Below are 12301 nucleotides of genomic sequence, written 5' to 3' on the forward strand. Positions count from 1 at the left end.
AATTATGTTGTAGACTAGATTAATAGTATTTTAGGTCTTTTCTTAATAGCTAGTTGTAATTCTCATCAGTAATAATCGATATAAACTCACTAGGTGTCTGCTTCTCTTTCTTCCCCAAGGCTTTCAATAAAACCATCTTTATGGTAAAATGTGTGCGCATTATTTTTAATAGCCTTTCTTAGGGGTAGAAATGGAGGATATGAGTTACATATCACTGGGAAGGTATCCAACTGTAAAGATATTAGAAATGAAAGCTGTTGAAACCAAGTAGGTACTTTCTACCTGTAGGTGTTGTTATTGGTGGCCTGAAGAGGTAGGAGGAGTGTAGAATAAGTACATACAAACATTAAAGGGCAAGAGATAGGTAACTTCTAAGAAGCATTTTTTTTCTACCTGTAAAATGACAAGTGATTTTCTGACTTCCTTCACCTCATATTCAATGCCCCACGATGGGGAGGGGAAATGGAAACCAGAATTGCTTCTAATTCTGAGAAAGAAAAGGGGAGACATGGGAGAGAGGAACAGAGAGAGAGAGAGGTGGAGAGAGGGCGAGAGAGAAGCTCAGGAACCACGGAAGGAAACCCGCAGAAATTTCACAACTCTGCCGTAAATAGCCTTTCTTCTCACTCTGGATACCTCGTCCTCTACATCAGCAAGGCTCAGCCTCCACGCGCAGGGCAACACCATTCACAAATCCCTCCGTCACCCCATCTCGCACACCTGCCCCTGATAGCACTGCTTGTACGAGTCCTGGGACACATGCCAAAAGGTGGCGGGAGGCGGAGCAAGGGGACACCTGCGGTTTCAGATCGGGACTGATTTCCTTTCCCGGGGAACCAACGCTTTGATTAGTCAGGAGCGCGAACGCACACTCACACTCACAGACACCCCTCCCTGGAGCCCTTGACACGCCACCACAAAGCAATTTGTTCACGCTAAGTCGCTGCTGTTCCTGCCGCCGCTGGGGAGCGTCTGACCCCAAACCCAGGAAGCCAGCGCCGGAGAACGAGCGGGTGGAGGAGAGAGGACGTCCAGGCTCGGGCACTGCGGCTCCCCGCCCCCTCCTTCCTCTTCCCCCTCCCACGTCCCCGCCCCCGCCCGGGCGCCCGCAGCCCCCGGCGTCAGCGCTGCCCGGCCGCCCCTACCTGCGGGAAGCGAGCGGCGAGGGAGGGGAGCGGCCACCAGCCTGCGCCAACTCTTGCCTTCTCGGCCGGCCGCGCTCCGCATCGCCCCGGAGTGGCGGCCGCGGCCGCGAGGAGCCGAGCGCTCAAGAGCGCGGAGGAAAAGGCCACGCAGCACGCGGGGAGTCGCGCGCCGGCGGAGAAGCGAGCCCGTCCGCCTCCCTCCCTCCCCGCCCGCGAGGCCAGGTCTCCGCGCCGCGCACGCCGGGCCCACGGCCGGCGCCCCTGGCCTGTGCGCGGGCTGCTCCGGGGCGGCCCGGTCACAGCTCGGCCAGCCGCCGGGCGGTCCTCCCGCGTCCGCCTGAGGCCAGCGCCAGTGTCGCGGCGACGCGAAGCGCGACCCTCCGGGCGCGGGGGCACCGGGGGCGTTACTACCTGGAGGGCTCCGCGGCGCTTGTTAGGCTTCTCCCGGGCACGCGGGGATTTCTGTCTTCGGAGCACGGGGGTTGTCCTTCCTGGCCCCCCTACTCTGCCCTCCCTCCCTGCCTTGGCCGTTGGGCTCCTTCTCTCCACTCCCAGTTGAACAGAGTCGAGCTGCGTTATTTAATAATCCTCCTGCTGCTCTGCCTGAGCCACCGCTTCCCAGGCAGTCATGTTGTGGAGAGAGGGAGAGAGCGAGAGGCGGATTGGCAGTCGGTCGGCGACTGTTCGTGGTGAGAGAGGGAAGAGCGGAGCAAGAGGAGGGCAGGGGAGGGACGTGGGGAGGCGCTTCCAAGTGTGTGAGTGCGCGGAGTGCGACTGAGTGGGGGATAACGGAGCCACCTCCCGGCTAGGCCGCGCTCCCTGACTGTAAGGAGGGCGGCGGCGAGCGCAGCTTTTATAGGAGCGGAGCGGGGGAGGAGTTAAACTGGGGCGGAGGGAGGGGTTAAACTGGGGCGGGGCGTGGATGGCTCCGAGGACGGCGCTCGGCCAACTGAGGCCGCGGGTTGCCACGCACGCATACTCTTGCTTTTAACGCGCGCACACCCACTGCTGGCCCGTTGCTGAGTTTTCATTTTAGGGGAAGCCGCATCCTGTCGTGCTGACTTGGCTTTGCACTCAGCCCATCCTCATGAGTGCGTCGAGTCCAAGTGCATTGGCAGGTCAAAAGTGTTAGAGAGGGAGAATCTGAAGCTCTGCGAAGGGGCCCCGGTAATGCTGAAAATGCACTGTATCTTTTCTCTCCAAACCACCGATGCTATTTTCTTTCTCTTCCACCTCTCAGGGAGAAAACTGTGAGGCGTCCTCCTCTTTTCCTTCTCACCCAGGCTATTCACATCCTGACACATCTCTTACCTCAAAGGCAAGAAACCTGGCTTCCTTTCTCTTAACAGATGACACCTCCCAACAAATATTTACAGCACTCAGTTCTTCTGTAGGATAATGGAAGCATTGGGACTGTGGCCTGGAGTGGAACTTGTGTTCCTGCACATAAGGTCCTCAACAACACAGGGATTACAAACAGAACCAGTTACCATTTTGACATCATTTGACTGATGGCCCTCTAGAGATAATTTGCCAGTTTAGTGGTGGAGAAGACTTCTGATGCACGGTGCTGTTGCTTACCTAGTTTATTTTCCCTTGGTCCTTCCTCCTATTGCACTGCCTCATTTCCGTTTAGATTTGCCCTCCCATTCATCCCCTTCTTTATCTCCACTCCTGTATATTTATGTCTTTAGCAGGCAATAAAGCAGATGGAGTGCATTTAACTCTGTGTATGTGTGTGTTGGAAACATTTTTTAACCAATTTTGGTGGCTTGGACCATTTCTAGATAGAAAATACATCCCCAGTGCTAAGTTTGGGCACCTGACATTACCTCCCTTACCCTCTAACTAGGCTCCTGCCCAGATTGTAGGGTCTTTGTGATCTGATGCACTACTGTATTGGCAAACAGCTTCCAGGAATCAAGCAATCTATGCTTCTTTCAAGTTTGTGTGTGTGTATGTGTGTGTGTATGTGTGTGTGCGTTCTAAATAATCTGGTCATAGTCTGACTTCTGAAATGTAAATATATTGAGTGTAAAGGCAAGGTGTACTTTTTGAATGAGTATTAGGGGTCGATGTGGATTTTGGTATGGGGACAACCCTGCTTTGGGGTGACAACTGTGGAAAACTTTTTTTTCATAAACGTGACAAAAGGAAATTAAGAACATCTAGGAGGCTAGGGCTGACAACTCAGTTATTGTATCTTCTCTCTTTATTAGTAGCTATATCCACAGCTATGTCCTCAGGTTTTTGGTGTATGTCAGCTCGTAATATGTTCTCCATATATTTTACCTTTACCGTCAATTTTCTTTTGCCCTAATTCTTCCATGTCTCATACAAAGAGTTTAGAGTCCATTAAAAGTGGCTTAAGTATATAATCAAAAAAGGGCAGCAAAGTTGGGACCAGTGGACAAATATATCAATAACATAAAAATACAGGACATGATAGCTTCCTTGATCAAGCATTGTTAAATGGATATACTAACAAAGGATGTTGAGATTCAATGTGTGTAGGCCCTGTGAAAAAGCTATTACCATTTCTTCAATTTTGTAGATCAGGAAAGTCAGGTTTGGGGAGGATAGGTAGTTAACATTAGGTCTCGTACAAATTAAGTGGTGCAGGGCTTCCCTGGTGGCGCAGTGGTTGGGAGTCCGCCTGCCGATGCAGGGGACGTGGGTTCGCGCCCCGGTCTGGGAGGATCCCACATGACGTTGAGCGGCCGGGCCCGTGGGCCATGGCTGTTGAGCCTGCGCGTCCGGAGCCTGTGCTCCGCAACGGGAGAGGCCACAACAGTGAGAGGCCCGTATACCAGTAAAAAAAAAAAAAAAAAATGCAAAGAACAAATTAAGTGGTGCACCTGGAATTCAACCGAAGTCTGCCTTACACTACTGTCCATACTCCCTCCCATTCAGACCACCTGGCTTAGTTGAGCGTCTTAACAGTTTCTTTATAGCTTTCAATAATTATGGAGTAAGCTGATCTACAACCCCTCAGCATTTTCCTTCTACTTCTCTGTTTTTTCTAATGCAAGAACGGTTTACAAAACTGTCCACCATTTTAGGGTTAGGTAAGGATTTAAAAAGCCCTTACTACTTGGATTTATAGATGAAAAATGTCAGGAAACTCTTCCCTGAAGTCCTTACTAAAGGAATCCCGCTATCACTGCAAAATGAAATTTTGTTAGAAGACATATTCCTGATCTGAACTTTGAACCTAGCAAATAAATATGTAGTTTATTTAAGAGCTATAAATAGGCATTTAAGAAAAAAGTTTTTCACCTTTAAGGAGGATGCTCAATCATATTGGCAAGTTTTTGGTGTTTTTATTGTCCCAGTTCTCTATTTAATTGTCACCAATAATGGTAATTTAATAATGACTCTATATTACACAGTTCAGAATTATACATTGGACCAGATATTTCAAGGGCACTTTTGGTAACCACAACTGATTGTAATTTTCACACTCAATTGCATTCATAATTAGTGAGAACCATGAAAATCTGTCAATTGGCTTTATTCATTAAGGTATTAAGTAAAGCCAACATTCCTTCCTTAATTTTATAACAATTTTGCTTGCCAAATAAAGGCCAGAATTCATACACACTGGACCAATAGGCCATATGAGAATATATAACCTAAAATACACTTCTGAGAAGTTGATTCATTTTAACTATTTCATATTTTTGGTTGAAAAAAAATCTGTACCAGAACCCCATTTATAAATTATAATGAACAACATTTCAGAAGTTAAGTAAATGAATTATTCTCTTTTAAGATTGCTTAATGTTTCAAGTAGAATTTCCCACTTTGCTACATTTTCCTGATACAATTTGTGTTGTGATAGGAAAACAGAAAGTTAATGACTCTTTCCAGTTTGTTCATTTTCATCTCTTACGCTTGCTGCTGTTTGGTTCCAAGTGCGTTTAACTGGCAACTTCAATGAAGATTTGGCATTGTACCATTTGATGAAAGCAGAAAAATTAGGTTGCCAATTACATATGTGCCCCTTATGTGCACTGAATTCCCACTGAAGTGATGAGCCAAATTAGAAATTTTCAGTAGTGGTACCTAAAAAGTAAAATGAGTGCCTAGGGAAATAAGGGAGATAATTTTTCATTCCAACCCCTACTACTATCATAATAAAAGTCATAAGATGTTTTAGAAAATGAATTGACTTTAAAACATTTGCAAAACAATGTTTGTAGATGAAGTATCAGAAAAAAAATTTTAAGTTGCATTTTTTCTGTCCTAGTTATTTTATCATCCCTTGATTTACTTCATACTCTATCATGATTATCCAGTCAATATGAAGAAAGTTAAATGAAGACCACTTCTCCCCTTTGCTTTATCCTAATAGTATAAAAGAAATGAAAAAAAATTTTTTTGAATATGGTATTAACATTTTGGATTTTTTCCATATTACTTAAAGGTAAAATATATTTTTGTGACAACTGTTGTAAAATTAAGGTGGCATTATGGGCACCTTATAGCAACAGGAGCCTCGAATGGAGATTGAGGCTGAAATTTGCACTGGATTCAAGATCAAGGACGGGTAAGAAAGTGAGGGACAGGAGAGAGGAGAAAAGAGAGGTGAAAAACTCTCTTAACTGGGGCAACCTGTCAGGTAGACAGAGCACTAGCAGAAAAAAATTAAGACAGAATTATTTTTCAGAAATCTGGTAATGACTCCTACACTTGGTAAATTGTCCTTTTGCAGCAGAAATTCTGCCCGGTGACAGAACAGCAGGATCCATCATTGCCCTTGCTCTGTGGAGGAAACTAAAAGGGCAAGCAGGTCAACTGCCCAGGATTTCAGAGAGGAATCCTCTCCAGAAGCTAAGCCCAGATGACTGGGTCAAAATACTCACTGCATGAGCTGTCTTTGATCTGGGAACTACACAGACACCAAGGATTCGTCCCATGGAGCAGATGTGGTAGCAAGACTCTTAAGGTGAAAGCATGTCACTGTCCTTGTCACTGGGCTACCATATCCCAGGTTTACAAATCCATCTAATTCTAAGCCCATGGGCTGAAGGGGTGGAAAGCAGAGGATGTGGAGAGGCGTCGCTTACCCAGCAACTGAGGAAATCCTTAATTTCCAATGGAGAATATCCAGTTTAGAGGGCTGAAAAAAGTTGAGGTGGCAGAAGGAGGGGAGAACTAATGTCAACACTGATGTTCTCTGAATTTATGTCTCTCTATTACTTAAGGGAGATAAACTGTATTTAAAATAATGTTTATCAACATAAAACCAAAGGAGTCTTTATAAGCAGATTCACCAGTAGAAACTTTTCCGTGTATATAATTTCCTTATCTTTGTTTCTATTTCCAGATGTGATCAATGAGGTCTTACGGAAAATGATCTCAGGGTTTCTCATCTTCATATGAGGTAATTTTCATGTTTGAATACTTGTTTTGTTCTGACTGCAATATTTTTTAAAAAATATTTAACCCAGTTAATGGTTCATTTGTTGATGTCTATGAGTTACACCTATCAAAGTGATTTTTTTCCACTGGACATGTGAGTTCTTCTATCATGATTGTCCCTAGGCATCTATGCATTTGTAGGCATTTCATTAAAATAAATAGAACTTGACACATTTTTTAGAGAGATCATCAGTTAAATCATCTCTAAAAATAGTATACTGATAAAATCTGAAATTGTAACAATAAATCATATAAATAGATCTAATTATAACAATAGAAGAACTATAACAAAATTGTAATAGTACTATTTAGATATATAGTAAAAATAGACAATGCTAATAAAATAATCTAAACCATATTAAACCGTTACTTAAGCAGGTTGGAAACTGGTCTTGACATCTGTCAATTTCTGTACTGGCAGTTTCACAAATGAGATGTCTTTTTAACAAAACATCACAGCAGGAGATACAGACATGTGAATTGTAATTAAAATGTGAAAAGTGCATTTCCTAGCCTTTGTCACTTATATAAAGCTTCTCTTATGTTGTGAAATTCTACCCTTAGGAAGTTACACAAAGTGGAAATAATGTTTATTTTGCTGTTGACCATAATTTTAACTTAAGTAATGAATGCATGTGCTATCATAAATTTAATTGTGGTTTCCTTATGTCTTGTTCACACAGTAATGAGATTCAATTATTTTTTAATCATCCAAATGTAGAAGATGAAGAGGAGTAATTCGTATATTTCTATTCAGTCTAGATCTGCTAAGGACCAATATTATTTCTTTATATTTACTCAGCATTATATTCTGTATATAAAAATACATTGAATTTTATTCACTTTCTGGGAAAAAATAAACCTAAATGAGTGCTTAATTCTGTAATGAAAAAGTTGCCTAAATATTATATAATAGTTTTCCTGGTTTCATAGCATTTACATAAAATACAAACCAAAATATGCAACGTAGGAGATGTAACTATGGTTAATGCTACATATTGCTATATATTGAACAAGTGCTCAAGAAATCAGTGGTAGCATAAATCAAGTTAACAACATAGTTTAAACTTATAATAACACATTAGCACTCAAATAGATCTTAGTTTTTATTTTCACTCTCCATAACATCTTGAATATTTTCTAGAAATTTAAAGTTAGCATGTGTTCTTGACATTTGTCATTATGGGACTTATATATCCAAACACATTCACATCCCTGACTTACCTTTGGTGCAATGATGCTTTTCTTTGTACTGTTATCACTTACAAGTTTCCTTCAAATGTTAACATTTTAACAAACAAAATGGGTATTGAGATAGGAGTGAGTCATTAAATCAGTATGTAAGTATATGTTTCAAATACAAAATATGCCATCTCATTTTTATGTACTTCTTACAGTACGACATTGAAACTGTTGTGATGGAGTGTTAAGGATTATGTCCCTTCCTTTTAAACCCGAGCAGACTTTTGTGACTGCCAGCCCTAGAATATGGTGAAAGCGATGTTAGGTAATTTCCTAGCCTAGGTCATAAAATTGCCATTTACTTTATCCTTGTTCCCAGGGACTGTTGCTCATAGAATCTAATCACCTGCTGCACAGAAGCCATGCAAACTGTGGCAAGGCCCACATGGAGAGGAACTGATGCCTTATAACCCTCAGCACCATCTGACAGACTCCACATAAAACCAGCACCAATTTGCCAGCCATGTAGGTGAGCCATTTTGGTAATAGATTTCCAGCTCCAAATCTATCTACTCCAGCCAGCCATGCGGAGCAGAAACAAGCTGTATTGATTTTGATTGCTGCATACCAAATGACTGCAAACATCGTGGCTTCAAATAAGTAGCAATTTATTAGATCACAGTTTCGCAGGCCAAAATTCTGGCAAGGTGTGGCTAGTTCTCTGCTTATTATCACAAGTCTGAAATCAAGGTGTTAGCCAGACTGAGTTCTCATCTAGGGGCTCTGTGGCACAAATCAGCTTCCCAGCTCTTTCTGGTTGTTGACAGAATTCAGTTTCTTGCAGTTATACAGCTGAGATCTCTTTTTCTTTTACGTGTGCCTCCCTCCATCTTCAAGCCAGCAACAGCAGCTTATATCCTCATGCTTCAAATCTTTAACTTCTTCTGCCGACCAGAGAAAACACTCCCACTAGACTATAAGCCAATGGTGGGCCCATGACTTTATTTGCTTATCATATCAGGGCCTAGTAGAAGAAAAATAATGTGTCCTCAAGTGACACAGGGGGTGGTGCATATGACTGACGTTTTATTCTCTTTATCATTTCCTGAAAATTATATGTCATGGTGAAGCCTTATTGTTCATTATTCCTTCAGGAGCCTTTGTTTTCCTCCATACCATTCTCAATCTTTCGTATGTTATCTTTCTTCTGACTTGACTTTAAAAATGAAGGTTGCAGGCTTCACTGTAGCCACTCAACCAAGTACTATTCAGTCACATGAAGCAGTGTGGTGAGCTCTGATGCAACACCACAGCAGGTTGTCTCAGTCGGTTCAGCTGTTGTAATAAAATACAATAGACTAGGTGGCTTATAAACAACAGGAATTTATTGCTCATAGTTCTGGAGATTGGGAAGTCCAAGATCAAGGAACCAGTATAGTCATGTTCTGGTGAGAGGTCTCTTCCTGATTCATAATCAGTGCCTTCTAACTGTATCCTCCCATGATGGAAGCAGCAAGGGATTTCTGTGGAGTCTCCTTTATAAGAACACTAATTTCATTCATGAGGGTGGACCCTCATGACCTAAGCACCTCCAAAACCCCAACTCCTAGTACTATTACATTGGGCATTAGGACTTCAACATGTGAATTTTGGGAGAACACAAATGTTCAGACCATAGCAAAGGTCAAGACTGTGGAAGATACAAGAAACCTCAGAATAAACTCAGCTGTCCCCAAGAGCTTTAACTGATGTTGGGAATGAGATAAAGTACTTTGTATCACCATATTTACCTTTTGGACTCATTAATAAATATTTATTAGTTAATTAATTTTCTCCTTATAATGTTTTCTCCGTATACTGTAGCATGTTTACGGGTGGAAGTTCCAGCCAATAGAATGTCACATCTCTGAAATATAACATGAGATTTTGGTCATCAGATGTTTATGGTACAAGGTTGAATCATAGGAAGTAAATACTGAACAATAATCTGAAAGGATAAAAATAAAAGAGGAGAGAAAAGCAAAACTCGTCATGAAATAACTCCACAAGTAGTCCTGAATGGAGAGAATTCCTACATAAATAAATCACAATCATTTATGTAGTCATGCATCAACAAGTGACATATTGATTTTTTTTCTAGAAAACCAAGATAAAAGTGACAGGCCGAGAGTCAGTTTAGGCATACTGAAGGAGCATTTCACTAACGGGATACATGAGAATAATTTGAAAATCTAGATTTACCGTGCTAATTTCTCACCAATCTTGTGTTCTTTCGTATCTATAAAACATCTTTACTTAGAATCATAGGAAAGTAAATGTGAAGGGATTTTAGTCATTCAGCAGATTTGTATTGCAGATGTTAAACAAACTAAATATTAGGGATACCAAAATTGAGGGGAAATTCTTGCAATTGAGATAGTCATAGAAACAAATAATTAGAATACAATGTACTGTGGAACAAAAAGGGTATAAAAGCAGTTACTCCTTGCTTTCAAGGAAATAACAGTCCAACAGGAGACATATTACAGCAAATGATTACAATAGTTAATTCTCAGTCCTCATTTTACTTTGGTAGATTTTGAATTGGAGTGACTTTGTACTGTGTTGATGTAGCTAAAACTGGAATTGTATTTCCCAGAATTCCCTTCCTGATACGGTTCTGCACTAAGGTTGGCCAAAAGAGAAGTCTTCATGAGATTTGGAAGGGAGAAATGAGGCAGCAGCTATGTTATGTGCTAAAGAACAGTGTAGGGAACCAGGTGGTCTCTTAGCTCATGCTCCTTGATCTGCTAGCTCACTTGTTTAGTTTGGGGCGGCAGCTGCATCTGCAGCTCCCTCAACTCCTGCCAGATCTCCTTTACCCTCTCAGAGTGTGTGGTACAAGTTCATGGGAGGTCCACTGTAAAGGTTCTTTCTGCATGTCGCTATCTGCATATCCCTTGTAATGTTGAAACTGGAGGTAGCAAGAGACAGATGTAGGCAGAGATGGTCTTTTAGGGTTACACTTTATACAGTTTGTCTTAGCTGATGCGGGTAGAGATTGTCTTTTGGAAATCCAGTTTATCCTGAGGATTCCAGTCTGTCCCAGCTGACCACCAGTCCACACAGCTTTTCTTCCCAACTGCCATTTCTCAGTGACTTTAAGTCCACCATTAGAGCAGTGGCAACAGACTTCCATAGACTTCTGCCCAACTCCCACAGTTGCATAAGGTCTGAACCCTATAATAAATTCCTTATCCCATATCACTCATATTGGTTCTGCCTTTCTGTTGGGACTCACGCTTACATGAATATATTTTGTAGAAAACAACCAAAGGAGTACTGAGGACTAGATGTAGAAGGTCAGGAAAGAGAAGAGTTAAAGTGACTAAATCTTAAATTAACATGATAATTTTAGTCATTTCCTTCCATTTGAAACATTTCTTCCGTTTGGCTTCTGGGACGCCACAGTCCCCTGTTTTTATTCAACTCACTTCGATGACCTCTGCATTTGGAATGTTCCAAGACACAAGACTTAAACTTTTGTTTTCTTTTTATACTCATTTCTTTGGTGATCTCACTTAGGCTCAGAGTTTTAGCACCATCTGAATGCTTATGACATCCACATTTGTATCTCTAGCCCTGAACTCCTAACCCATGTGTGACTTTCAACTTGACATCTCTGCTCGTTTATAGAAGCATCTCAAGCTTAAAAATATACAAAGCCTCTGAATTCTTCTGAAAACCTGTTCTGTATGCAGTCTTCCCCATCATGGTCAATGGCAACTTCTATTCTTGCAATTGTTTGTGTTGAAGACCTTCAGGTCATTCCTAGTTTCTCTTTTTCTCTTACAATGCGCATCTAACATGTCAGCAAATCCTGCTGACTTTATGTTCACATTATATAGAGTATTCCAACCACCTCTCAAAACGTTCACTGTGTAACCCAGTTTAAGCCACCATCATCTTTCACCTAGGTAACTGTGATAGCCGCCTTCTTTTTTTTTTAATTAATTAATTAATTTATTTTTGCTGTGTTGGGTCTTCGTTTCTGTGCGAGGGCTTTCTCTAGTTGTGGCAAGTGGGGGCCACTCTTCATCGCGATGCGCGGGCCTCTCACTTTCGCGGCCTCTCTTGTTGCAGAGCACAAGCTCCAGACACACCGGCTCAGTAGTTGTGGCTCACAGGCCTAGTTGCTCCGTGGCATGTGGGATCTTCCCAGACCAGGGCTCGAACCCGTGTCCCCTGCATTGGCAGGTGGATTCTCAACCACTGCACCACCAGGGAAGCCCTGTGATAGCCTTCTGATCTCTACCTTACCTTTGTCCCTCATATTCTCAAAACAGTGGGCAGAACTGGCATGTTAAAATCTAAGTCAGATCACGCCACTGTTCTGCTCAAAATCCTACAATGGCATCCCATCTCACAGAGAGTAAAAGTTGTTAAAATGGCCTATAGGCCCTGCATATCATAATCTCCCTCACCGTGACCCCGTACCACCACCACTATTTGCTGTTGCACTTCTCTCTGTGGATTCTCTTCCTGGATTCATGCAGGAGAACTTCCTT

At 42.3% G+C, this 12301-nt stretch overlaps 1 protein-coding gene across 5 annotated transcripts in view; it reads right to left on the reverse strand.

The window, feature by feature from the left end:
* Nucleotides 1–1690, reverse strand: part of CCSER1 (coiled-coil serine rich protein 1) — a 1269753-nt gene extending 1268063 nt beyond the window's left edge. For all 5 annotated transcript variants that reach the window (XM_019926423.3, XM_019926422.3, XM_073805586.1 and 2 more), the window contains exon 1: nucleotides 1557–1690. The gene's annotated coding sequence lies outside the window, so the exon portion shown is untranslated. The remainder of the gene's footprint in view (nucleotides 1–1556) is intronic.
* Between the last annotated feature and the right edge of the window lie 10611 nt (nucleotides 1691–12301).

This window comes from Tursiops truncatus, chromosome 5 (assembly GCF_011762595.2).
Source record: "Tursiops truncatus isolate mTurTru1 chromosome 5, mTurTru1.mat.Y, whole genome shotgun sequence".
NCBI lineage: Eukaryota > Metazoa > Chordata > Mammalia > Artiodactyla > Delphinidae > Tursiops > Tursiops truncatus.